Source organism: Dromaius novaehollandiae, chromosome 19, assembly GCF_036370855.1.
Source record: "Dromaius novaehollandiae isolate bDroNov1 chromosome 19, bDroNov1.hap1, whole genome shotgun sequence".
NCBI lineage: Eukaryota > Metazoa > Chordata > Aves > Casuariiformes > Dromaiidae > Dromaius > Dromaius novaehollandiae.
The window spans coordinates 10,525,253-10,551,728 of record NC_088116.1 but is presented as its reverse complement, the minus strand read 5'-3'; the positions used below and the strand labels follow the sequence as shown (position 1 = coordinate 10,551,728).

Genomic DNA, 26,476 nt, shown 5'->3' with positions numbered 1-26,476 from the left:
AGACAGACAAGCTTTTTACAAGACCAGTTTCATTTATGTTGTGTTATGTTATAGATATCTCATGTTTCAGTGCTCATGGCTTGCAGGTTAATTATTCCAGTTCAGAGCCTCTATGGCTAGATACCTTCAACATGTGTTGAGGCCCCAAAGGAACAAATTTTCAGGGGGATAAGCAAAGAGCAAAGAAAATTCCTAGATTTCCACACAATTCCCCTGTGGCTGCTGCAAGCCAAACCTTCCTGGTTCACAGCACATTGCTGAAACGCTGTACCTGTGTCCCTGAAAGCCTCAGAGGGATCTCTCATTTTCACGGTTGTACTGTGCACGCACTGGTTCATGGAGTTGTAAGCTCAGACAAGGAGGCAATCAGATTTCTGTAGCTCAGGTACCCCGTGATGAGGTTTAATGCTGTCATGGGTTTTTGCACAAAGAACAAACTCCCAGAAAAGCCATGTCAGCTTGAGTTTGACCCTTCATTCAACATGATGCAGATCAGGGTATTCTCTATGTGATGTGGCTGCACATTAAGTTGCTAAATATGGTCAATTCTAAACCCAAACATCCTTATCTGATGATCCTGGAAAAGCAAAATCCTGACCCACAAAACACTTCATTTTGGCTATTTCATGTATTCCACAGTGGGAGAGGGAAGGAGGGCACGTCCCTGTTGCATCCTCCACAGGACATCATCCAACAGCCAGACTCAGTTAGTATGATGCCCAAACTATTGCTAGAAATGTCCATCCCAGAGCCTGAAAAAAAAAACTGTTTTTCCCCAGCTATATTAGACCAATAAAACATATTACTTCTCCCTGCCAACCTAGTCTCTTTTATATCCTTCAACAGTATTCCTACATGACTGTCATGATGCTGCCCAAGTCTTTTCAGCTTCCAAATACATTTGTGTTCAGTTTCATTTGGATAATCACAAAAGGAAACATGCATTTAGCATCTGTGGAATCTCATCCCTCAGCATTACAAGGGTAGGATATATAATGCATATCGGTATATTAATACAGCTTCTAAGTGAAAAATTTCATGGGTCCTCCTGCAGACACATTTAGAGAACACAAAACATTTTGCAAGTATATATTGGATTGATCCACTCGCATGGTGTGTGTGGGAGCAGGGCTCACCATTTTCATTCATGCCATCAAAAAGCTATTCAATGTCACAGCGCTACCATTCAAAATTTGATCAACCTCCAGCACAGCCACATTTCCCACACTGACTACTTATTTTGAACATCTGGATTTACTAACCAGAAGCTTGATTTTCAGAAGAGCAAAAAAATCCAGCAGCCGTTGTGTCTCCTTTCCCTCCTTCCCCCCCCCCACAAATGAATGCATGTGCTGTATGACTTCTATTCATTTCTGCATATGCAGAATTTGAAACCTAACTCCATAAGCTCCTACAGACAGGTCTGCTATAACCTTAGCAGAGCGTACATAAACAGGTCAGGAGCAATACAGAGAACTTGATTATTTGATGGGTGCAGACCAAGTACCTCAAAAGCTTGAAGCCAAAGACATGAATTCATGGATGATGATATCAGCAGTTAAGAACTTGTTTGAGAAACGTGCAGCCTGGAAGAATGTGCAAAAGACAGAGCAGGGGAGCCTAGCAGTGCTGAACTTAGGGCTAAGTCTTTGGCCAAATTGCTTCATTTCTATGGGTGCTTCCTCCTGCCTTTGCCAGATTTGGGAAAGGGCCCTTTCCACAAGGAGTAGGTAAAGAGCCTAAGTTCATGGTACAATCCTGATCATGCATATAGCCTCTAGAAGCACTAAAGAAAATCCAAGTCCCATTTCATGCTAGGCATTAAGCCACCTTCTGCTTCCCCTGGAAAGTGCTTTAGCTTTGCAAATTTTGTTGCTTCCTTGCTTGTTCTACAGCACATTGTTTTGTACCTCAGTCCTGCTTGTAACTAGGTAAGCCTATTATTACACCGATTTTAGTGTTGCATTTTTTCTTTGCACATCCTGCCTTTTTTTGTATTAAAGAATATCCAAGTTCTGGACCATCCTTTCCTGCCGCTGCCTTCCATGCCCCCCACTTCCCCCGTCCCCCTTGTATTTCTCTATTTGTATAGCTTGTAGTACACAGTTTTCAGTCACAAGTTTGAATGTTTTTCCTTGTGGCTGGTTTTGTTTCCTCCGTTTCTGTTTTCTCTCTTTTACACTAGAGTACTGAGGAAACCTCAGATGAGTTGTGCATCAGCCCACTGATTAAGTGAGGTACCTTTCCATGCAGTAATTACCATTTCCTAAGCTAAACCCAGGCACAGCAAATCATTTTTATTCCTGTAGGCTCTGCAACTCAGAAAGCAGCACTAGTCATGAACAGACAGTATATGAATTGCCAGAAAAATCCCAAGTTGCGTACAGATCATTTATAACCTACCCAGCCCAGTGTCTGCAGAGGTTTTTACCCACTAAACATCTCATACATCATTGACTTCCTTTAAAAAGATAACAATATTTTCAAAGAGGTAAGTGGGCTTGGTCTCAATTATCATGTTCTCCCTCTAGGGCAGGGAGTTGAAAGTTTTAATTTTCTTCCATCAATCTAAGTCTACCCAAGGCTGGGGCACGATGTTTGACTTCAACTACCTGGAAACCTTAGACGAGACCTCTGTAGAGGGCATTCAGATCTCAGGCGATGCTACTGCCCTTGTTCAGAGGTTTGCAGCCTAAGACGACCCTCCCCTGTGAGCACAGCACAGTGTCTGTGCCAAACACACTGCATGATCCAGGCCCAACGTCACTAGCAGCAGGGACTGCTACCTTTTTTGTGGTCAGGGATTTATAGGGAGGAGAAGGGGGCAGGGACATTTTATAACTGTGGTCAGGACTTCCCAAACAGGTATGTGTGTGCAGGCATTATAAAGCATAGCCATAATGAGTTCAACATGTTTTTGGCAGCACTGAACTCACTGAACATGTTCTGTACAGTTGATTTGTGCAGGGGACATATCTGGGATTTCCACGTCTGGCAAACCAAGCTATTCCTCCAGACTAGCCCACTGACATTCATGACCCTGAATAACTGTTCTACATATTTCAAATCTAGGTGGAAAAAGAAAACACGGCCAAACAAACGCCAATGTACAGTATCCTGGGGGTGCAGGGGTTACTCCTCCAAAACCACCTGAAGGCTACATCTGCTGTTCCAGCACATGACACATTTGCAGTGTTGTACAGGTCAGGCCAGGACCGTATCCCTCTCTGCATCTGAAACCCACTTTGTTTGCTCTTTTTTTCAGTCTGAAGTGAAGACTATTGGCTCTGGGACAGTAACGGACTCTTGTTGTTAGGTTTGCATAACCCTGGAATGCTTCGTTACAGCCGGTGCTCTGACATGCCACCTTTTCAGCCATGACAACACCAATCATAATAGATAAAAACGCAGCTCTGAGCTGAGCATTTTTCTATTAATACAGCATTTTCTTTTTCCAAAGAGTGTACATCCATTTCACCTTTCCCCAAATGTGCTATTTAAAATCATTTGCTGAATAACTTTTATGACTAATTTTCAGTATGTGGTTTTTTTGTTTTTTGGTTTTTTTTTAAATAGTTGGAAGTGACTTGTTTAAGCCAGTTGTAACCATTCTTTGTATTCCTATCAACACACAGCATCATTCCAACAGGTGCTAGGCGGAGAGAAAACCACAGGCTGCTGTAGCCCATAAGATTATAGAAAAATACAACAAAAGACTGAGGCAAGCAGAGGGCAGTAAACAGGGAAGCTGACAAGTGCAAATGGGAAAGAAAGCTGTTACAGAGACACCAGTAACCATTGCTTGATCATGGCTTACCTGGAGTTCTTGGGAGTTTTACAGGAATCACAGCAGTAAGGAGTTCAGCACAGTTACATGCACTGGATACACCAAGCCTCAAGTGTGCGAGTTTTGAGCTTTCTTGTGGTATGTTTCAGATCTTCAGCCTGGAAAACACGATGTCATACTAATATATCAAAGGACAAAGCAATGTGGAGCAGACAGAGTCACAAACGTGTTGACAAAGAATTTGAAAATCTGGCAAAAGCTTATTGAAGCTCCAGTATGATCAGGCTTTGGAGTATGCCGATTCTGAGCATGCCACAGTGCACTGTAACACTCAGGCAAAGTATTTTCTCAGCTACTCTTCTGCCTGTTGAGATTGCCGTTGGCTTGTTAATCCTCATAGGTGAGCTCAGGGCTGGAGAAAGGGGCCGGGTTCCTGTTGCTCAGGCAAAGCTGCCTGTTTACCAACACAGCAGGTACTCAACAAAATTGAGAGCAGCCTCACGTTGTACTGCTACGCGCAGAAGAACCACTTCTGCAGACAAGAGGAAAATCAGGGCACCAAGTCCATTGCTTTCTTAATCCATCTACTAACACTGCCAAAGACTGTCCTGCTTTTAGTACCAAGTTCACTCCTGCCCCAGCTCCAGTCTAGCCTTCATTGTCAGCCCAGCCCTGCAACATCTTCCTACCTCACCTTCAACCCTTGTTGTAAGAGATGGCTTGACCACAGTTCTGCAAGGGCAGAAGAAAATGGGAAAGGTACCTTATCTTTCCTTCCAAGTATGTACGTTTGCTGTGGCACAGTTACAAGTTCACATACTTTATCAGTTGTTCCTGTGCAGTTTGCAAATAACCCACCGCTGTGCTGAGGATCATGCCTTAGAAAAAAGTTACAGATGCTGCTCTCTACAACAGTGAGACCAGAATAGCTTCCTCCACCCTTCTAGAGACCTCTACAATTCTTTTGATTACAAAGGCACTCCTACTTTGCTCAACATTTATCAAGGACTTTCCCCTTAAGCCAAACCTATTCAAACTAGGCAAAATTTGCACAGGGTATCTCTTCTGGGGATAATGGATATTCTGGAAGGTTGCTGGCAACTGTGCTGGAAAACACAAGTTTAGACATGATGAAAGACCCTGAAGCTGCCACTTTGCTGCAGACCACCTACCAGGCACCAGCAACTGCAGTGGTGCCGAGCTCGGATGAGGGACTGAGCTGCAACAGACTCATCTTCCTAGCTATCACTTAATTAAGACTTTCAGCACCCTATTCAGAATACTGACTTAATTTATAGTTCACTAGGAAAATCATGGGGTATTTAAGTAAAATTCATTTCAATGAAAGGAAATTGAATCTAAAGGAAAGATTTAAAAAGGTATGAAACTTCTTCTCAGCCACATTGTTCCAACACTTACAAAACCATGATATATGCTCTCTAAAATCTAATACCAGTCGATAATGTTTTAAGAGGAGTACATTACATTTAGCTGCTTACCTGGATCTTCTTTTAAATTAAACTGAGGCTCCCAGCAATCCTTATCCTTTTATTCTTTCCCCTCTCATTATACTGTGGTACTAATTATCTTATGGGCAGAAACAGTTTACAGATTACTTGCTGCTTTGAAAATTCAACTGCTGCTCCTGCCACCCTCACATCCTTTATGAATATTTTCATTAAATCATTTTAAAAAAAAAAAATGAAGGCAGGGCTCAACCCCAATCTTTCTCCTCTTCTGCAAGTTCTCTGCCTCCCCACTTCTCACCTGTTTGCTATCACTGCTGATTCCCAAAGCCTGATTCACGTTTATCCTTGATCTACAGCCTTTCTTTAGACTATTGATGGCACCTGTGCTGTAAAAAGCATGACTGTTTTCTGAGTAATGTGGCTACAAATGTTAGGATCTTTTCCCATAGCCTTTACTTGGATGTGAGTAGTCTACCTCTAAGAATAATCCCATCTGCAGCAATTTAACAGCAGCTGTCAATAGTGTAACCACGAATTTTTTCATCTGAGAAAATGATTCTAAAACTGGATCATCATAGAGCACATTTCAGTGAAAATACAGGCTTTTTTTTAAGTATAGGCTCAATAAAAGATGTGTCTAATGTTAAATCATGCAATGTTAACTTATTGCTAATAGCACAAACGTATGCTCACTTCACAAAATCCGCCACACTAAGACCCTCTAAAGAGAGACAAAAAGAGATTTTAACAAATTTTTCAATTCATCAACTCACCATGGAGTCAACTTAAAGCATTGATTAATAGGACCCTTACTATCCTAGCTGAACCTGTAAGTAGCTTAATAAGACATAAAATATTCTGCTCAGGATTTTTAGTTTAATACTTTTTTATTGATTTTTTTGTAAGAAAATACAATAACATTGTGCATATAAAGCAGTCCGTGCAAGGCCTTAATTTTCCACAGGCACATCAAAAGTAACATGCATTTGTTTTGCATGTGTCACTGATCCGCATGACCTTTAAACTGTTATTCAGCAAGAAAATTAAATATCTAGCAAAAAGCTTTGAAAAGAGCGACTCATTAGAGAGTACCTAGCATGTGCTATGCGTTGCATCATCACACACATATACACCCATCTAATGGGAAACTGCTGACAACTTTTAGTGCCAGCGGCGAGCATCGCAGTGCTTTTTGTGGCGAAGGGGTTAACTTGCCGTGCACGTACAGGATGTAGTTGGGCATTTGTGATCCCCCATGAGAAAACGAAGAGGTCAAGTGACTTCGCCAAAGTCATGCACTCTTCGTAACTGTGTATATGGCATTCACAGCTACAGTGTCTCTGTACCTTGTATTTGTTTAGGGATTTCATTCCCTGTTTCTCTGCAGCTCTGTGTTACACAGAAAAGCTACCACAGCTTTCACCCTACCCAGGCTTCCTCACTTGTACCCCGCTTCAAACCAGCAGCACTCAGCTCTCTCTTCAGGACTAAAAACGAAACGGAGGCAGTCTGACAGCCCTACCCTCAACCTGCACTTTACCACCAGGCCTTCTTTCTGCCTCGCTGAAACCAGCCTCCCCGGAGCTCATCCTCCCAGCTGGCGCCATGAAATAGCTTGTGTGCACTTTGAAGTGTTCAAGTGCTTCTGTTTGCTTGATTTCTGCTGGCAAGGACAAACTGCTCCATACACCTCAAAACCATCAACCGCTTCCAGCTACCCTCATGGCTACAACCTAGGAGCATTTTTATCTCCATTTGTCACGCTGTCCATGCTATGTGGCTCTGAAGTCATTACCTTCGGCACAAGAGGCAGCTGCCTAGAGCATCGCACTGTTTAATGGGCAACCAGGTTATTTTTGTTCTTTATTTTTATCTTCCTTTGTTTTTAGATGTTTTGCCTAGAGCAGCAGAAGGCCTAGAGTCACCAGCATGGGGAAGCCCCACTACGTAAGAATCTTCTCCATGAGTCAGAGCATAAGGCAGGTTTCAGACCTGCTTATAACGTCCTCCACAGAACTATCTTCCCCCTGTCCAACAGGGACTCCTTTGTGACACTGCTCAATAACAAGCATAGACTTTGAGAGGGAAGGGGATTGTAATCATTAAATTGTAAATCCCTTTAAATGCAAAGATCAAAGGGAAAGTTTCAATCCAATGACACATAATTAAAAATGCAGACGTGAACAGCTTTGATTCATGAATGCTTATGCACTTTTAAATTGTTGCCAGGGAGATCAGGGCATGAGAAAATTAAAAACCATTACGCTTCAAAAGGATAAATGATTTTCACAGCTTTCTAACATTATTTCCTGTTGCGCAGATTTTTGTGTGTTTTAACATTTCCCCCGCCCTGCCTGGGCAGATTAGTTCTGAAAAATGTTTTCCAGAAAATGTTCAGGACTCAATGAGATTAAAAGGAGATTAGTGAACTTGCTGGATGAAGAGCTCCCATTGGTACTTAATAGTAAATGCTCAGGGCAGTGAAGGAGGAAAAGCCCGCCACATTTTACCATCCTTTACCTGCACTTTAATTTAAAGAGCTATGACCTTTTAATTCATTATTCTTTTTCTAATTGAACCAGTACAATACAATATGACATAGGCCATAAGCCAAATCTCCCTGAAGTTAAAGGAAATATTCCCATGACTGCAGCCGATTGAATCTGTTTGTTTAACATTTCTCACTTGTAAAAGTCAAAGCACTTAACTGAGAGGAAAAGGCTGATTCCTATTTCACAAATTGAAAAATTGAGACATACAAGGTGGACATGATTCTTGACTACAAGGCTGTCAAGGTACAACAAATGCTCTGACCTCTGATCTATGCTCAGATCTGCCCTGCTTCAATATGTAACTAACATTTCCAGCTGGCAACTAAGAAATCCTTTGGAGTGTTTTAAAATCATCCCAATTTTACAAGAGACAAACAATGTCACTTTTTATTTGCAGGTGTTCAGAAGTGAACTTCTTGCACAGAAATGTATTGCTGAAATGCAGCTGTGAGTTGATGGTTTGCAATGAAATCCTGGGCAGCATTTCTATTAGTGGCCTGACAGAACATGTGAAAACAACAGCCATCACAAGGAAAGCTTCAGTGTGAACATAGTCTTGAAATCACATTGCTCCTTAATCACTGGCAACACGAAGGGTGAGCATGATCAGATGAAATGTTGAAACCTATGTTGTACATGGCTCCATACGAGCTGGCCACCTTCCGCTCAGCTGATGGAATACAGGGACAATTCATCTCATCTACGGACACCTACATATATAACTTCAGACATCTCTAAGTCAGGTAGATACTTTGGGTTCATATGTCAGAAGTTACATAGGATGAATCCCACCCTTCAAAACATGTACCACTGGGAAGAAGGAGCAGACATAGCCCCAAAGGCATGACAGCTCTAAATGCACTGGAAATCACATTCTGTTTGCATGCTTCGAGATTTCAGGATTCCACTTTTTTTTTTTTTTTTTTTTTTTTTTTTTTTTTACAATGTAAGGTCCAGCGGAAATATCTGTGCCATGTTGGTTTGCTCCTCACTGTACTGTGGCATTTGGCAGCTGCCAGTCAAGCCAACCGTCAGGAAATTTCCCTGTAGGGAAAAGCCAGAGACAAGTAGGAGCAGACTAACAGAGCACTGAACAGTTCAGCAGTCACTTCATGGCAAAAGCAAAAATCTTTCGCATTTACATTTGAGCATATGAATCCGACATTGTTTCTGTTTGAGACTAGGCTTCTTCTGAACACTGTCTCCAGTTAGCATAAAGGGCCACCCAAAAAATGAACTGATTCCTGCCTTGTTACTTACTGCACTCAGTTAGGCTGTTCCAGGAACAAGACGTCCCAGATTAATGCAATATATCTAATGGTTCAACCACTACACCAAGGACTGTCATACAGTTTCTGGCTCTGCTACTTGTTCTGTGACTTTTTGTATTTACTCATATTAGACATGAAAATTGGACGTGAAATTCTTCAAAAAAGGAGAATCTTCCCATTGACTTCACTGGGCTTTGGATCAAAACCACCCAACAGTATTCATGGAACCACTGGTATGTGAATGTACTCTTAGGTCCTTGAGTAAATGATAATCAGAAGCTAAAATATTACTGCCTTTTGTTATTTATTATTTCTAATGTCTAAGTAGCAAATAAGACATGATGAATTCATCTTATGTTCAGTTGGCGGTTGTTCAAGAATATGCTAATATTATTCTTTGTTTACAGTTATTGGATCAATAATATCTCCATGCAATTCTTATTCTGTAGATTTCAGTCCAAAAGAGATTTTCTAGTCCGAGTTTCCTTGTGGCACTGTCAGCAACATTTAATCCATTTACTCCATTCCTGAGCTCAGTAACTTGCACTTGACCACAGCAAACACATCTGGTGCTGACTTGAGGACTTGAAGAAGTGGAGAACCCACCATCCACCTTAGCAGTTTCTTCTAATAACTTTTTTTAAACTGCCTAATTTTTACTGTGAATTTGCTTTTCTTTCCCCACCATTCTTCATCCTTGGGCCTTCCTACCCTATGCTAATGTCCCCATCAGCATTTTCTATGCATTAAAAACAAAAACTCTTCATCTTCACGCAGCTGGATCCCCTTGCAAACCTGGCTGTTGAGTTGTTCTGCTCGGTACGTCAAGAGCAGTATGTTTCTTGTAAAATAGGGGACAAGAGTGTATGTATTTTGCTAAGCGGTGCCTAAGGCAATCCCAGGACCACCTCTGTGGATCTGTATCATGTTTCTGCAGCTGCGTACCATACGTGAAGTTTGTTCTCCTTGTTGTCGGCCATCATGGCACACAGGACCTAAGATTTCAGGGATCTGATGCAGTGATTCTCAAATCTCTTTTCTATTTAGGAGAAATATCAAGACATCCTCCTTCTTCATTTTTTGCTGCAAATCTTGTGATTTTTCTCTACGTATATTTGTCAGCTACTTTATTATGAGATCAGGTCTAGGGTTCTTTATTATTCATAGCATCTCCTTATCTCACCTGCCAAATCAGAATTAGTCTTTCAGTACAATGGCACCTCAGTATACTGTAGATCAGGTTATGGCTGACCTTAGGCATGAAGAGAAAATGGGGTAAGAAGCTGTCTTCTGGACCAGTAGGGCACTATTCTGAAGTACAAGATGCCATCTGACTGCCTTTCCTCTTGGAGCTATGTGCAGGAGGGAGAAGGTAAAGGGCAAAGAATGACTTCGTCCTTCAGTACTTCTGAGCTATGTAGCTGATGCTGCAAAAAGTGTGAAGGGAGGGAGAGGAGTCACAGGGATCCCAATTCTTTCCAGCGCAGTACCCCTCCAATCCCAATTTCTTTTGATACCAGCTCTGAGCAGTAGCGTCCCAAAAGCATAGGTGCCGTTTCTATATCGGCCTGTAAATATAGGCAAGACAGGTCCCGAGAAAATGGATGCAAGGGCACTTTTCTGCATCATGGATCTTTGCTCAGCCATCATGCCAAGTGTTCCAAAACTCTGAAATAATGGTCAGGATCTGACTTTTAGCAGGACTAATAGCAGGACCTCAACAAGAACAGCTGCTCTCATTTCCAGCACGCTTGAGAGCCGGGGCAACAGGAAATCTCACAGCTGAATTAACTCCTCAGGGAATCTAGTTTTTGCTGTTTGTTTTTCCTTATGTTCTTTCACTCCAGTCTCAACAACAACAAAGCGGCATTCAAACACTTATGCATGCTTCAGGGGCTGGTGGTGTGATTTTTCTTGCTCAATTCACATTCTGGTCCCAGTAGTGATTCCTTTGGTCCCAGGCTCCTAGCAAGTCAAGGAGAAGGAAGAGAACAGAATTTAAGAGTCTGGATGGGGTTCATCAGTAAGGAATTTTATAAACTCCTTGACAGTTTGCACTAGCTCCAACTTATGCTGAATTTGCTTTCTAGGAAAATGACCACCAGAGTTTCTGACGAACTCAATGGTCTCAGCATAACATGGAAGAGATTATTTTAAGATGGATTCAGAGCCAGATGGCTAGCATCCTATTTTTTAAGGAAACCGGTACATCTGATGAAATTCTCTGCCTTAACACACTCAGCCTCACCAGGCCTTGGACCAGGATGAAGGGGAAGATGAGGAAGAAATCCCCATCCAGAAATGAGAGAGCTGCTGGCTGCCTTTTCTATGCTATTGGGAATTATATTTAAAGTTGGGAATATGTCTTCTCACCTACTAGAGTGGCTGGCAAATGAGCGGCATCTGTATCATAAAAGGTTCCCAAGCCATTCTTTTGTGCACCTTTCAAAAGAAATCAGTGTTCTCCATGTTCAGCAGGTCTCCTTTACTGAACAGCTGCTTAGCAATATGCTTCCTCTGCTCAGCTTGTCCTTGAGTGTGGAGGGATTGTTTTACAGTGGGATAGAGAATACATTATAGACACGATTTTCAGAAATGCTGAGATCCTAAAAGAAGTACATGACTGCGCTGGGACTCAAGAGATTTGGGTTCATCTTCTGACTGACTTACCAGATGACCTCAGCCTCACTGTCCATAGGGTGGTGATGAGAATAATCGAATAGCTACTTGTGTGTCAAACGCACAAAAGCTGGGGGTAAGCACTGCTGTAGAACAGTGAGACATGATTATTAATAGCTTGCATGATTATTCCCAAACACAGGCAGTCTCATAATATTGCCTTCATTTGGCATAGCACTGCCTGAGAACAGCAAGAGGAAAACATTGTTTTGCTCTAGTGTTTTAGTGATGACTGGAAGGGGAGATACAAGCAGAATATCTGCATTGCCCCTGCAGACAAACAAAATCCCCATGTCCCACAGGTAATTACCATCTCCTAATTGGGTTTGAAAACAGGAGATTTGAATCTGAACGCACAGAGTTTGCACCAAAATGAACAATTACTTGTCTGAGGGATTTGGTGGTTTCGAAACATGACAGGAAGAGGCTGAAACTGAGGCTTACCTGTGAGTTCCCAGATATCCCCTATAGACCTCCACTAACAAGCTGGTTACTTTTACTGGTTGGAATCAGAAGCCATGCTCACCCTACTGTCATTTTTTATCTATCACTCTCGGCTCATTACATCAATTTAACTAATGGCAGTTTATATGAAAATTAAAATTGATAGCAAAATTAAGTACTCGGAGGAGAGTCACTGTTTCTACGTAACTCCGGCATGCTTAATTATTGTCGTAACAAAACCTGGGCAACAACGTGTGCATTGCAGACATGGACAGCTTGGCCTGACCCAGCCCCAGACCCTTCTTCCCTGCTGCAGTCCCCAGTCTGGCGCTTGTGTCTGGAGACAGTGCTCCCCACTCCCCGCTACGTGCTCACTGTGCAGCAGGCAAATTTGAGAACTTTGGAGAGGTTGTGCCGGGGTAGTCCCCCTTCTTGCTGTTCTCTGCTGATGAATGAAGAGATTTTACAGTATGGCTTGCATTGCAGAGATCAAAAATACCTACATTGCTCAATACTAACACAGGCCTCTTTGAAAAGTCAGGTTTCTTCCAACAGACTGTCAAAGTCCTGCACCTGATACAGGAGGAAAGACAAAGCTGTAAATCTGTCTGTAACCTTGGGGTTTGATTTCTCTGCAGCTCAATTCATAGAGTATCTACCTTGCCAATCCAGATGCTTAATTATTCAGGGTTTTTATAATGCTTTGAAAATGCAAGCTGTATCCCAGTGTTAAAGTATTACTACGAACAGGGTTCTGATATTTTACAGACCTCACTCAGCAGCACTTTTGATGTTATCTGCACCAACATTATTGTGACAATAGCCTCTCACGCTAGATCATCAGCAAAGTCCAAACTTTCCACCCACAACATGCAGCATAAAACTCATCTACTTGAACTGAGCTGGCAGAAATTAGAATTATCCTCTATATTTTCCACTACCAAGGCACCAGACACACATTTTACAAACATCCTTTCAGCAAGGGAATACGTCGGTTTACTGATACAATAATCAACATAAATCTGCAAAACTCTTTTGCTGACATTTCTGATAGGGAACAAACCACAGTGTTAAACACACTCAGCCCTCATTCCCTCAGTGCAGCTTATCTGCAGCCGCTTGGTAGAGAGGATGTTGTGATTTTATGCTGGTGTATCCAATTTTATATTGATACCTGCTGTGTATGCGTGGAGCTGTAACTGTGCTGTGCCCAAGAGCAATCCGTACTATGCACTTACTATGCTGTGACTACCTCCATCATATACTTATAAATGGTTCCAAGCAGCGAAATAACATCTGTATTGATCTAAAGAACATTTTATTGATTAAAGGCTGCAGAAGAAACCATATGAAATGCAGGCCCATTATTTAACAATGTCTTTCCAGTACCTGTGTTGGAAATAGGAACATGAGGCTGTTAAATTTTTTATCAGATGGCTCCCACTGAGATTGCTGTAATGATGCAAAGTCAAATTGCTAGGCTTTGGGTTTGCTTAGGGCTTCTCCCTCTTCTCTACTCTTCTGTAGGGGGAGAGGAAAGATCTAAAGATGGAAATGATTCTGGATATTGACATTAAAAGGATAAAGCAGGATGAAAGTGCCTCTCCATGCTTTTTTCTGCAAGCTGGTGCACAGTTCTAGAGAAGGAGACAGTGGGAGTGAGTAAGCTTTTTGCAAGGACAGCTTTCACAGATCCCCACTGGCCTGTACTCCTGTGGTCTGCACAACTTGCGGTGTGTTTTATTTTGAATTAGATAATATTGTGGCATGTTGACGACCCATCCGTCTCAAAGGCCTTGTTCTTATGTTTGCAAGTAGAGAAGAGGGATTTGTAAAAGAGTTCTAGGAATGGCGCATGTTGGGCAATGATCTAATTTTAAAGAAACTCCACTTACTTGGGTAGCTGAGTGTTTTCAGGTATAACACAACAGCAGGAGAAACCTGGAGTACGGGTACAGCGGATCAGAGAAAGGGTGCCTCCTGGCAGCAGCTGACAATTTCTTGTACCTTTTTGTTCACATCTTACATCCCTGTTTTGTTCCTGAAGAGAAAATCAGAAAATACCAACTGACATCTCTGCCAGGAAATAGGAAATGTAAATAAAACCCAACAGCCTCTTGGGAAATCCACATTCAAAGGCTTTCAGACTCAATCTCTACACGGCTCTGAACTCCCCAAGATTTTGGGAGTCTGTTCTTGTATGAGAAATACAGTTTCAATTGTTTTACCATTGATGTTGTGTTGAAAGAGGAAAGATACCACAAGAAAGCGACGGAAATAAGCTAAGTCAGAAAATAGGATGAAATCAACATTTGTGGGGAGGAAAAGGGAAGAATTTGATACGATCCTGAATTCTGATATAGTTCAAAGAGGGTTCGGCTAGCTATGACATTATGGCCACATCATGAAACTTTCTGCTTATAGCTCGTTTTTAAGTGCGTCTTTGAGTGTGTTTAACACTTTGTCCTAAGCAGAGAAAAACCTAATGATTTTGATAGTATCAAATCACAGAAATGCTAAATACATGCTTTTAATGCATATCAGTTTGAAGAGAAATCCAGTCAGTATGTAGGAACTAGAAGAATGAAAGGCATAGTAAAGTATGTTTTCTGAAGATAATTTCCTTATTTCCTCTTCCCCCACAAGTTTTTAAAACTAGTCTCTATTGAAGATTAACTATACTGGACTGAGTTAACTCAAACTGAATAGTCAGCCTGTTAACTATAGAAACCCTTTGCATTTTCCATACCAGAAATTAGAAATTTATACTGCTTGCCAAATAATATTTTCTAAATTGCCTCTTGTCAGTTTGAGACAGTGGATGCTGACGACTGAGCACAAGGCAGGTAGGAAGAAAGGACCGGAACTCTAGTTCCAGTGCTTCGAAAGACTCATCGCAATCTTTGGTGAGTCTTTTCACTTTTATTCCCACACCAATGTGATAGATTTAATTCAGAATAGGATACTCTGCCTTGGCTTTGCTAAGTGGCTTATTTTGAAGACAACAAATACTATAGAAGTATTATTATTACCAGGGCTGAGAAGGAATTTGTTTTTCCAGCTTGTAAGAATTTTCTGCGTTTTTTTTTAATCTTATCCCAAACCACAGAAAAGCAGTATTTATACATTATATATATATATATATATGTAGTTTTTCTTACATGTACTCAACCAAGTTGCAGTTTGAGTTAATAAATATATTGAAGATTTTGAAAAAAGTTTTTCAGTCACTGTTTTAGAGAGTTATGGGACTTAAATTCTCTTCAGAATAGTTTCATAGTGGTATTTTCAGGAAATGAAAACAGTTCATAAAAAATTACTTGCCAGACCTACTGGTGACGAGTTACTGTCTATTTGCTTATAAATTAATGCATTCTTGCAACTACCAAAAAATAAACACCTTTTCAGGATAATAAATGGTGAAAAAAGAATTTTAGAAGGAAGTTTATCCTTTAGAAATAATGGCACATGACAAAACAAATTGGAAATTTAAGAACATTTTGTTCTTAACGTGAAAAAATGTTCTATGATTTGCAAGGGGATAAGCAAAGCTTTGAGCATTCTCTCAAGTGATGGGTTGAATGTTCAGCCTGGATTTGATCTGGACTCCTCAGCTGAAGCTGGAGAGCCTTTTCTGGTCAAGGCACTCAATCAGGGCCCAGTTCAGCTGGGTGTAGTTCCTAGCTGGACTTCAGATATCCTAAATCATTTTTGATATATCACTTCCTACCTCCTTTCTCCATCTGTGAAGGAGAGATAATAATGCATCTATCTCTACCTTGTCTTCTATATTAAAATTTTAAGATCCTTAGCTTGACATTCTTTGTTTCTGGGGAACATACGGCACTCAGCATAAGAAGGTGTACTCTGGTTAGATGTGCGGATAAGCCTGACTGGTAATACTGCAAATTGAATGTGGGATCTATAAACTTTGAACACAGTTTGAAGGCCAACCAGTGTGTCGACCTCTGTGGTTTTGCCTACAGAGTGTGTTGTTCGTCCTTAGCTACAGCCTGAGGTGCTCCTGCAATGGCTCAATCAAATCAGAGGACTCAAAGGGAAGAATCCGTAGAGTGATGCCTTTTGGTGACATGCAGAGGAACGGAGGAAATGGCAAGGCCTGGTAGCACGAATGCAATAAAACTATAGACATTCACATAACTAAAATAGAGCACAGGGGTCTATACAGCCATATATGAGGTCTTCCCCCTTGTGGCTTTCCTTATAATGTCTCAAGGACCCTGGAAATCAGAGAGTCAAGGACACAGCTGAAACGCAGTCTGGCTGTGTAGCCTGTCACAACATACCAGCAACCCCCTTAGGGATGTTTATACAATTCACTGGTGACAGGTAATGCAAATGCTGTGTTCAGAACATTTACAAAACAAACTGATCCTCTCTTACACTTACTGTTTTGCTACTGGAAGGAGACTTTTTTCTTCAGTTAGTTACAGTACATTAACTGCTACCATTGAATGGTTCTTATTTTAATTTCTTTGATCTAATCCAGAGAGGTTTTCCCATTTTCAGCATTCAGCCAGAGTATAAGTTTTGGCTCAGCTAATGAAATACATAACTAATTCACATTAATGACTATTACAGGACACCTAGAAATGTTCAGCCAATCCAATCACTCAATATGCTGAACATTTTAATCGCTTCTTTAAGAAGAAAAATGCTGCCTCATGCAGTGGAACAGCTAAAGGACCACTTGCTTCTTCAGCATTTGTTTAAAAAATATTGGAAGAGTTTTGAAACATCTGAATCAAAAAATGTAAACATACGGTTTTGGCAGAGGAAGGAAAGGGACATTTAATATCTCTCCGTAGAGCCACGTAAAGGGAGGCTCTCAGGTGCCCTGAGACAGGAATGGCAATTTTCAGTCTGGACTCAGGTCCTGTGAGTACTTCCATCAGTGAGGACCTGAATGCCAACACCTGGGAATCACAGCCAGGGGACTCACATGTTTCCCAGCCTGAGATTTGTGGGGCTCAAATCTAATAGGCTGAAACAAAGACAACTTTTGGAAAAAGAGTGAGTCCTTCTCTAACTTAGATCATAATTCAGTGTTTTATCACAAAGGTATTATCTCTATGCACTATGTGGTCTCGCAGGAGCCAGAGAAACATCGTCATTCTGTTTGTGACATTTTTCTGCCTTCTTAGATTTGAACAGTCTGCAAGAAAAATAAGCTGCACTTCCAGAAGAAGCAGACTCCAAAGTGGAATAAAATGCTCACAGATTTGAGGAGCAAATGGGAAGGGGACAGGAATCACAGCCATTCCCACTTAATTTGCCTTTTTCCACTTCAAGGGGCAGAACTTCTGAACTCAACTTAGCAAAGTGATTCCATGAGCCAGATCCAATAAAGTGATGGCTTCTATTCAGTAAATAGAGTTTGCTGTGTAAAAAGTAAATTACAGTTCTTTATATCTTTAGCATTTTCTGATGCTTCCTTATGATCAGAGGATTGAGAGGCAACTGTAAAAACTTCCGATTAGAAAAAACGGAGAACGTAGTACTTCTAGTTCTCCCGATTTATGAGAAGGACTCAGATTAGCATAGGAAAACGAACCCACAAAACTCAAAGCAATCCTGTTGCTTGTCCATTGCTCATCACGGGAGACTCAGAGTTACAAAACAGTGTGAAGCTGAAATAAGCCAAACTGATCTCATACCAGGGAAAAATGCATAGCATTGCAAAGGCTGAAAAAACAACATCCTATTCAGTTTTATGGCACGAGTCTGACATTATTTCGGTTCAATTATCTATAATAGAAGCAGCCAATCTCTAAAAGGGCAAGAGAAATAAATTTTGACAGACAAAATCTGCCCATTGAAACTTTTTCCTAACCAGATCTCAGCACCAGGCACAACTCCAAAGTGCTGGACCATGTTGCAGGGTGGAGCGTTATATTCTGCTGCATGCTGGTATATCTACAATAAAGAAAAACATCAGGAGTGCAAAATGCCTTTGGAGTCCCAATTTTTTTTCTGGACAGTCTGTTTTATAAAGCCATGAATGCTTTCAGTCAAATTCCTATTGGTTTATTTATGAATGGGGAAGCGGAGAAATGGCGGGAAAGGTGGAGTCTAAGGCAGAACAATTGTTGTGATTATTGCAATTAAAACCACCCCAAACTAGTTTCCAGTTAATTTCATTGCAGCTAAGCATCTGGGATTTTATTGCCATCATTTTTAGCAGTCAAACACTCTCTTTCCATCCCACTGAAGCTTCTCCTTTGCCTCCTGGTCTCCCAGAGTATTGTAAACCTGGGACAATGTAACATAAGCCACAAAATGGGCTATTACTTAAATAAACGGATGGGGTCGTTTTCATTTATTTCATGGCAGCCATCCTCCACCCTTTGTTTTCCTTTGTGGTCGTTTTTTGATTGTCTTGTTTTGAAGCCAGGCAATTTGTCCCACACTCACTGCTGTTCACGGGCTAATTAGAATTTTAAAAGTAATTTAAACACCCTTTGCAGTGTGATGTTAATTCCCTCCAGATTGCTGGGAGCATTAGCTTCAGTGTTTGTTTATTTAAACTGACTCTAAAATATCAAACACATTAGGTGCTGTACTGCATTTGGGATAATTCACCTTTAACAATAAATTTGTTATGAAACTAAGCATCCTATTTAATTAGCATTGGCCTGTGCTTGTGGAGAGATCCACACCCCAAAAAGACGGTGTGGCTGAATGGGGGGGGGGGGGGTGGCATATCTCTACAACCACAGTGTAACAGCAGAAGTCAAATGGGAAAGCGCGGCCCTGGCATTTCCCCCCTTACTGCTAGTCGGTGCTGAAGCCCCTGCTTCTGGGACAACCCTGCTGCTGCTGTCTGTGCTAGCTGGACTGCATGTGTGGGCCACTGCAGACACCTTGGTCTTTGCTTTTGCTGCTTCAGGCCCAGAGAGCTTGAACCAGCTGCTGGCTTTGTTCCTTAAACAGCCATATACGAAACTTTCATGGTAGAAGTAAAACCCCGATCTGGCATGGCCAGTGACGAACGATATCCCCCGGCACATCAAGCCTAGCTACACCCACACTCGGATGCACTGCAACTCCACTGGGACCCTGGAAGGACCATCCACCTTCCCGTGCTCTTCCTCTGCACTGCTGCCGTCCCAGCAGACACGCGATGCTCAGAGCGCTCCTCCGCGCTCCCGTGAGACCGCCGCCAAGCCCACGGTTCACCCACTCCGGGCTGCTAACTGTGGCTGCATTAGAGATATCGTGCCATGGTGCAAGAAACCCTGAATCAGATCACAGGTGGCAATTTCTGACCACCCTTACACTGAATTAACTGTCTAAGAAATAATCATGATAGTACTAATAGCAGGAACTAGCAGCCAGGAATTTAGGAAAAATTAAGCAGAAAGAAATTAGTTGCAGTTTACAGCAAAGAATTAATACTAAAATATATTCACAGTCTGTGGAGTCATTATATTTATCTTCTTCTCAATCTCTTTGAAAAGTCAAGCTATTTTATGAAAAAATAACTACTACACAACCCTGCACTTTTCAAACATTGTATTATTTGTGCAAACAAAAAGCTAGTGTCTTTCTAATTCTCAGTAAAGAGTTGACACCACGTTCTAGAGTGAGCATTATTATAAGCATTTAAAACTGAACTCCACTTGTAAGATAAGTGCATAAGGTATACATTGGCAAGTATTAACCACCACTTTTATCTGGCATGTTTGCTTATGCATTAATATTCTGATTTAGCCAGCTAAGAACATAAGAGCAGCTCTACCTGGATTCATCTAGCTGCGTACCCCATCTTCAACAAGGGCAGTAAGTTGACAGGCAGAGGAGAGCAAGAACACAGCAAATGTACATGGCGCTTTCCCTGAGCGCTCTCCCAATCTCTGTCGATTTTCAGCTCAAGGGATTTCCTGAACCTAGCACTATTTGCCATCTAGGAACACTCAATAGATGTCCTTTCCAAATACTGTGCAGACTCTCTGGAACCCACACGCATTTTCTGCAAATACAACACCCTTCACAGATCTACTAACTCTTCTTCTGTCTGTCCTGAACACAGCTGCTAGTCCTGTTCATACCTCCCGATTTTTGTACTGGAAGTGATGGTGAACACACTATCCCCATCCACTCCCTCTGGACCATTCATAGTTTTGTAGAGCTCTGTTGTGTTGTGAGTCTGTGAAGTCCTGACCTATTCGGTCACCTCTCTCAAAGAAGCCATGCCTCACTTCTGACCACCCTCGTTACCCTTCTCTGAATCTTCTCCAGCTCTAATACAATGGATAAAGGGAGCAAAACTGCTCAGGGTATCAGGATGTGGGTCAACCATGCTTTTACAAAATGGCTTAGTTTTACTTTGTCTATTCCTTTCCTAATAACTCTTTCTTTTATTTGCTTTTCTGGTAGCTTTAGAGTATTAAGGCAATATTTTCATGGAATTTCAGTACGCCCTAACCTCCTGTGGAACACATTTTTTGTATAGCTATAACAATTCAGAAATACACAGTCTGACTTCTTAATATGGTTACTAGCACACCATTGTAGCTTTAAAAAGACCAAGCATTTTTATGCCCAGTGCAACTGCATCTGTACTTGAGGGCTACACTAGCTAAACTGCATACTAGCATACGGGTTTTAAACTGAAATATGTAGCAAGGCACAAGCCAATACAGAGACCAGCCCAGAAAAATATATATATATGTGTTTTACTGTCTAAGAAATGCTGGCTTGGAAAAGCAGCATGAGTAAATTGGCACTGCTCCACTGGAATCAATGGGCCCAGCTCTGCTGATGTAAAATCCACTCGTCTACCTTTCCTCTATTATTAAAACTCTAGGCCTTTGTTTACCTCCAAAAGAGCTTGTGTAGAGTGTTCAACCTCTAATATATGGACGTATTAATGAAGATTTTTTTTAAACTGTCATGTTGGCATTGACAGAAAGTTGAGAAGCAGTTTCTCTCTCAGGTTTCCATGGTTACTGCATCCCCAAAGTGCGATTGAAGTAACCTCTGTCAAAATTTGCTCCAGGTAGCTGTCATTGAGGAATCTTCCCCCTGCAGATTTGTAGGTGTATTCCAGGGATGGCAGGTATAACCCTCCTGGGCAGCATCCCGGAGGGGCTAGAGGATGTCCCAAGTGTGCCTTTCGGTGAGGTGTTCAGCTGCCCCCTTCTGAGGTGTGGGTCGTGATAGCTCTTGCTGTTCAATTCAACAGGACTTACACGGGTTTTTGCAGATTTTAGGTCAGGAGCTCAAGCCTAAACCTGGCCAGGCTGGAGTCAATGAGACGTAGTCGGTGGCTGAATCAGCTTTCAAATGGGACGTATTTACTGATGGCCTTCGTAAATGTAGCATTTTCCAAATTGAAAACATTAGGCTGGTCACAGGACCAGCTTGGTGGCTTTCTAGTGCTGGATTCTACAGGCTCAAAAGCCATTGGGGGGCATAACTGTACTTTTGCTAAAGCTATAGAGAGCTTGATGGATTACAGCCAACAAAAACCCACTTAACAAGAAGCAAAAAGAAACGTGAGCAACAAATAGGAGTTTTGTAAATAAAACTGGCAGATAATAGCATAATAGGTACAGACAACAATAGCTCGGACCAGCTGAGATTACAGATCTAACACACATTTTTCCACTACCCAGACCCACGGATAATGCTGTACTAATGGGAATGGCCAAGGAGGCTCTTCAGGTCCATGGGATAGAGCTCTGTGCAGCAGAGATGCGGAAGACGATGCATTAGAGACTAAACTTGAAAAGAACCAAGTCTTTTAAATAAGGCACAGGCAGCAGGGCATCATGGTTCAACATATGCAGCCCTCCTGGGACTGAATTATGGGATGGAAAGCAAGACATTCTGCAGATCAGTCTACAAGAAATGGCTCAACGCTCATTCTCAAGAAGGTGAAAATTCTGTTTCAAATGCAGGGCTATATTCTGCCATCCATCCTCTCCCAGAACAGCTATATCCTGTCCCATGAAAGGAAGGGCAAGATCTAAAGAAGATGTTCTCCTTAAGAAGGGCAATGACGCACAATCAAGCCAATCATTCCTAAAGTGAAAAGTAACTTCAAGATTCCTAGATTGAGGTATCTTGAAAGGCCAATTGCTGTGCTGCTGTCAGCTGAAAACAGGCCCTGCCTGAAGTGTCTAGCAGTCCAGAGACAGAGGTAGTCCTCATTCATTTTTACAGGTCATGGCTTGAAGACTTAAGAAAATAATTCAGATTGAAGTAAAGCACGCTACCAATGAAGACATACAGGGAGGGTAAATCACTGTGATAAACACAGAAAATAATATATGAAATTTAATTCTTCAAGCCCTTTACTACACTCAGTTAAAAATGTTTTAATTTCTGATCAGTCTATGTTTATCTACAAATATATACAATGACATAGGTTCCTGCTGGTCGATAAAATGGCAAATGGCTAACAGCACAAAAAAAAATTGAAGGCGGCAAGTGAAAGCTCTTTTCTACTAGAATTTATACATGGAATTGAGAAAGAGAAATAATCACTCCCTGGGACCCTCCAATTAGCCAAATCTGACTTGTAAACAGCTGCAAGACCATGCTATCAAGGAGTGGGTAACTCTGTTTTATGTCCCACTGGCTGCTTCTGAAACATTTTTCCCCTGATTTGAGCTGATTGGCCCTCTCATTTACCAATTACAGGATGAGACTGAACAGGGAGGAACAGAGGATGATTAAAAATCTGCTCTCTGCTATTTCTGCAACAACTGTGGACCATTCTTTTCCAAATTAAATCTGGCTTCTGGCTGGCTGGTGAGCTAGCTGGCAAATGCAATCTCGTTGCCCGAGTGCCAGAGCGCATCAGCTGTACATGTGCCATTTGTGCTCCATCTGCAGGAAACATGGCATGCCAACTGCTCTCGGGTGGGCTGGGAGGGGGGAGCAGCACTGGAAAGAAGCACGTCATTGCGCTTTCCTGTTCCTCCCACCCAAGGGGCTAAGGTTTGGGAGTCCTGGACAACCATGCTTTAGAATAACTTTGGCAATAAATGTGTTTCCAAAACCTGCTTTTGTCAACAGGTCTGGGTACCAAAGTAGCATTCTCTACATGGGAAAAGATGTCTGAAATTAGCCTTCCCTTCTAATTTTAATGTAAAATCTTTTCTGCATAACTTAAGTCTGTTTCCCCAAAATAATGGAAAAGAGCCATGGGTGCCTCAGGACCAGAGAGTGTCAATAAAACCTTTTCATTATTTAAGGAAATTACAAAAGCATTAAGGCATTCCAGCAGGAGTTGTTGTGGGGCATATTTCTGTTTTCCACCTGCCTACTCTACCTCTTAAGCCAGGGTAACTGGCACCAAACTCAGGAAAAAAGTTCAGACAAAGCTATTTAAAATTCACTCTAAGACAAAAAACAAGTAATATTAAAACCCAGTAAGAGATGAGCTGAATAGAAAAATAGACTCTATTTTTCCCTGTGTGGCTCACCCACAGGAGAGCCATACTCTGCAGAGGAGAATTTTTGGACACAGGCCCGCAGGAAGGATTTAGGCCAATTTTACAATTTCCCCTCTTTATCTTGGGAGGGAAGTAGTGCTTTGAGGTGTGCTCTCTTCAAAGTAACACTGCTTTTTCTGAATAATTTGGATGTCATATTCTTTTTTTCCAGAGAAGGAAATGTCATATTTTCCTTTCTGACTTCACACTTTCTCTCAGCATACGCTCTAGCATGAGAAAATACCTTAGTTGAATAATGGCATAGAGATCGCAGTGCTGACCAGCACTACAACTCCCTTCTCTAGCTCTAATTAGGTGAATAGGCAAAGTGAACCAGACAGTCTCCCTGCAGTAACGGAGGCACATTTGTCCTTCTGCATTTTGTCCTAACTAATTTGTCCCGGTAATTGTCATTACTGGCAAATTCAGTTCAGGGGAGGCTCAGGAGGGAAACTGTTCATAGCTACCAGTGCAGATTAAAGCGAACTGCCAGACTTACAAAGAGAAGCTAACACGGCACCTGACTGTATTATGCTTGGAGTAAGCCGGAGCTGTCAGTCTTCCACTCCTGAGTACTCTCATTTGAGAAAAGCACAAGCTCTTGAGTGCCTCTTGTCCTCCGTGATTGCATCTGCACTCTAGTGCTGCCATCCTCTTCGAGTTTGACTAAGCCCCATGATCACTGAGAGCTTGTTTGCTATTTTCGCAGCGTATGTGGGGTTGATCCTCTTCTTTTTTTAGCCCTTGTTTGCCTTGCCACGGCTGAACGCAGATGCACGGAGATACTGCCTGACATTGTCAATAGGGAAATTATGTCAAACATCGGTACCCTTAATGCTGATTGCAGCTTAAGCCAAAAACTGCAGCAAGTGGCCTGGCTGCGCAGCACTGAATTAAAATGTTGTGCTTATTCATAAGCTTCCCTGACATTAATATGAATAAAATGGCAATAAGCCTGTATTTTATATTCTGTCATTTCACTCTACATGACTAGTACTGTAACTTTGTATGCTCCCACTACACTCACACAGATTACACTTACAAATTGCCCCTCTGAATAAAGAGCACTGTGCAGGGATGACAAGTATTGATTTTCAATCTCCTTCCAAAATGACTCTATCATTGCAAGTAAGTCAGGCAATTTGCCTCACTTTACACTTCAGGCTATAGGCCTCAGATCACATTGACAGGACTGATCCTTCAGGAGATGTTTAATTAGAAAAGAAATGAAAGGAATTACTGTAAATCAGCACTTAGTCAGCGGTGCTACAGAATTTGTAAAGCTCCTTTCCCCCCCCGCCCTTCTCTCCCTCTCCTGTACGAACTGCCTAATTTATTCTCTTATCCTTACCGGGAAGTTTGAGAAGGTTGTTTCACATAATTAGAATCGCTGTCTTTTCTCTAGGAAATACCTTGGCATGGTCTCGTTAGTGTTTTACTCTTGGCTGACGGCACCTCCTACACCTGGCGCTGCACTCGAGACGGCGCGCACCGCCGGCGCGGGGCCCACACGCGGGCTCGCCTCCCGCCAGCCTGGCGCTCGCGGCGCAACGGACTGGCCCGGCACTTTTGGCTCTCGGGGCTCTGTTTGAACCCAATCGTGACTAACACGCAATAAAAATACGTCTTACCAGAGGGGAGTTTTAACACCGCACGCTGAGGAGAGGCAGCCGGCCGCTGCACCGCGCTTCGCAGGCCCCTCCGCACTGCAGCGCCGAGAGGGCGGCTCGCACGAAGCCCCGGCCTCAGTTAAATTTCTGACACATTATATCACAGTGTTTCTTGAATTTAGAGGAGGGGGGGGGTTACAAATACATTTATAGGTTTTATAAGTGTCCTCCCTCTGCCCATGCTTACTCTTTTTCTATCATAAACAGCTAACACCACAGCAACCAAGCGCTCCCCAATTCCCCTGTGTTTCACCTCAGAAACAGCCGCGGGACATAGAAGAGCACTAAAAGAGAGGAAACCAAAGCAAAGCAGCCTCCAACAGCCACTTTGCTTTACCCAAGGACACGCGGCGGGGGCGCCCACCCGCCGCCGAGGAGGCCGCCTCCCGGGGGGCCGTTACCTGAAGCGGGGCGCGGCTGCCTGGGCGGAAAAGCCACCCCTCGGGGCCCGAAGGACCTCACTTCGCCCTGGCTCTGCCCGCCCGGCGGCCACCGAGGCCGGGTCGCGCTGCCCGGCTCCGCCGGCTCCTGAGGAAAGCGGAAAGCCCCGCGGCGCCGGCGCGGGGGGCGCAACCCCCCGGCAGCAGCTTCTCGCAGCTTTTTAAAGCCGCGCCGAGGTGAGGCGCAGCTGCCGGCTGTTTCCAAACCCTCTGTCTGTGGGTCGCTCATGGCAGCCCGCCCCCACATGCCGCGGCCTCCGCCCGCAGCGCGCGCTTGGAGGCGACGGACGAGCCGCGGGGGGGGCGGCCGCGCCCTCAGGGAGGCGGCGGCGCGCGAGCGGCCCGGGGCGGCCGCGAGGCCTCGCTTCCTCCTGCTGACGCAGTTTAATAACGGGAACCGAGCTGCGGGTGCGGGTGCGGGGGGGCGATATGTGCCAGCGCGGCCCCGGCGTCGGCGAGTGCAGCCCATACACTGATTTGCACTCACGCTATGTAACTGCGGGCCCTGTGGTTAGGCCTGCCCTGCAGCTGTCCCAGCGCCCGCGTGCGGGTGCCCTGGTAGCGCCCGGGGAAGCAGACGTGTCCCACAGGCCTCGCTGCTCCAGCGCGGAGGGTCATCCCAGCGCAAGTCACAAAAACGCCTGCAAGCCGGCAGCCGCGAGCCCCAAATCCCCCAAGCACGGGGCGAGCTGCTGA

At 43.0% G+C, this 26,476-nt stretch overlaps 1 long non-coding RNA gene across 1 annotated transcript; it reads right to left on the bottom strand.

The window, feature by feature from the left end:
* Positions 1-6,143: 6,143 nt before the first annotated feature.
* Positions 6,144-26,095, bottom strand: LOC135330337 (uncharacterized). The gene is made up of 3 exons (XR_010392308.1): positions 25,742-26,095; positions 14,098-14,243; positions 6,144-11,044 (listed from the first exon to the last, which is right to left on the bottom strand). It is a non-coding gene; the product is annotated as an uncharacterized LOC135330337 (long non-coding RNA).
* Positions 26,096-26,476: the final 381 nt, after the last annotated feature.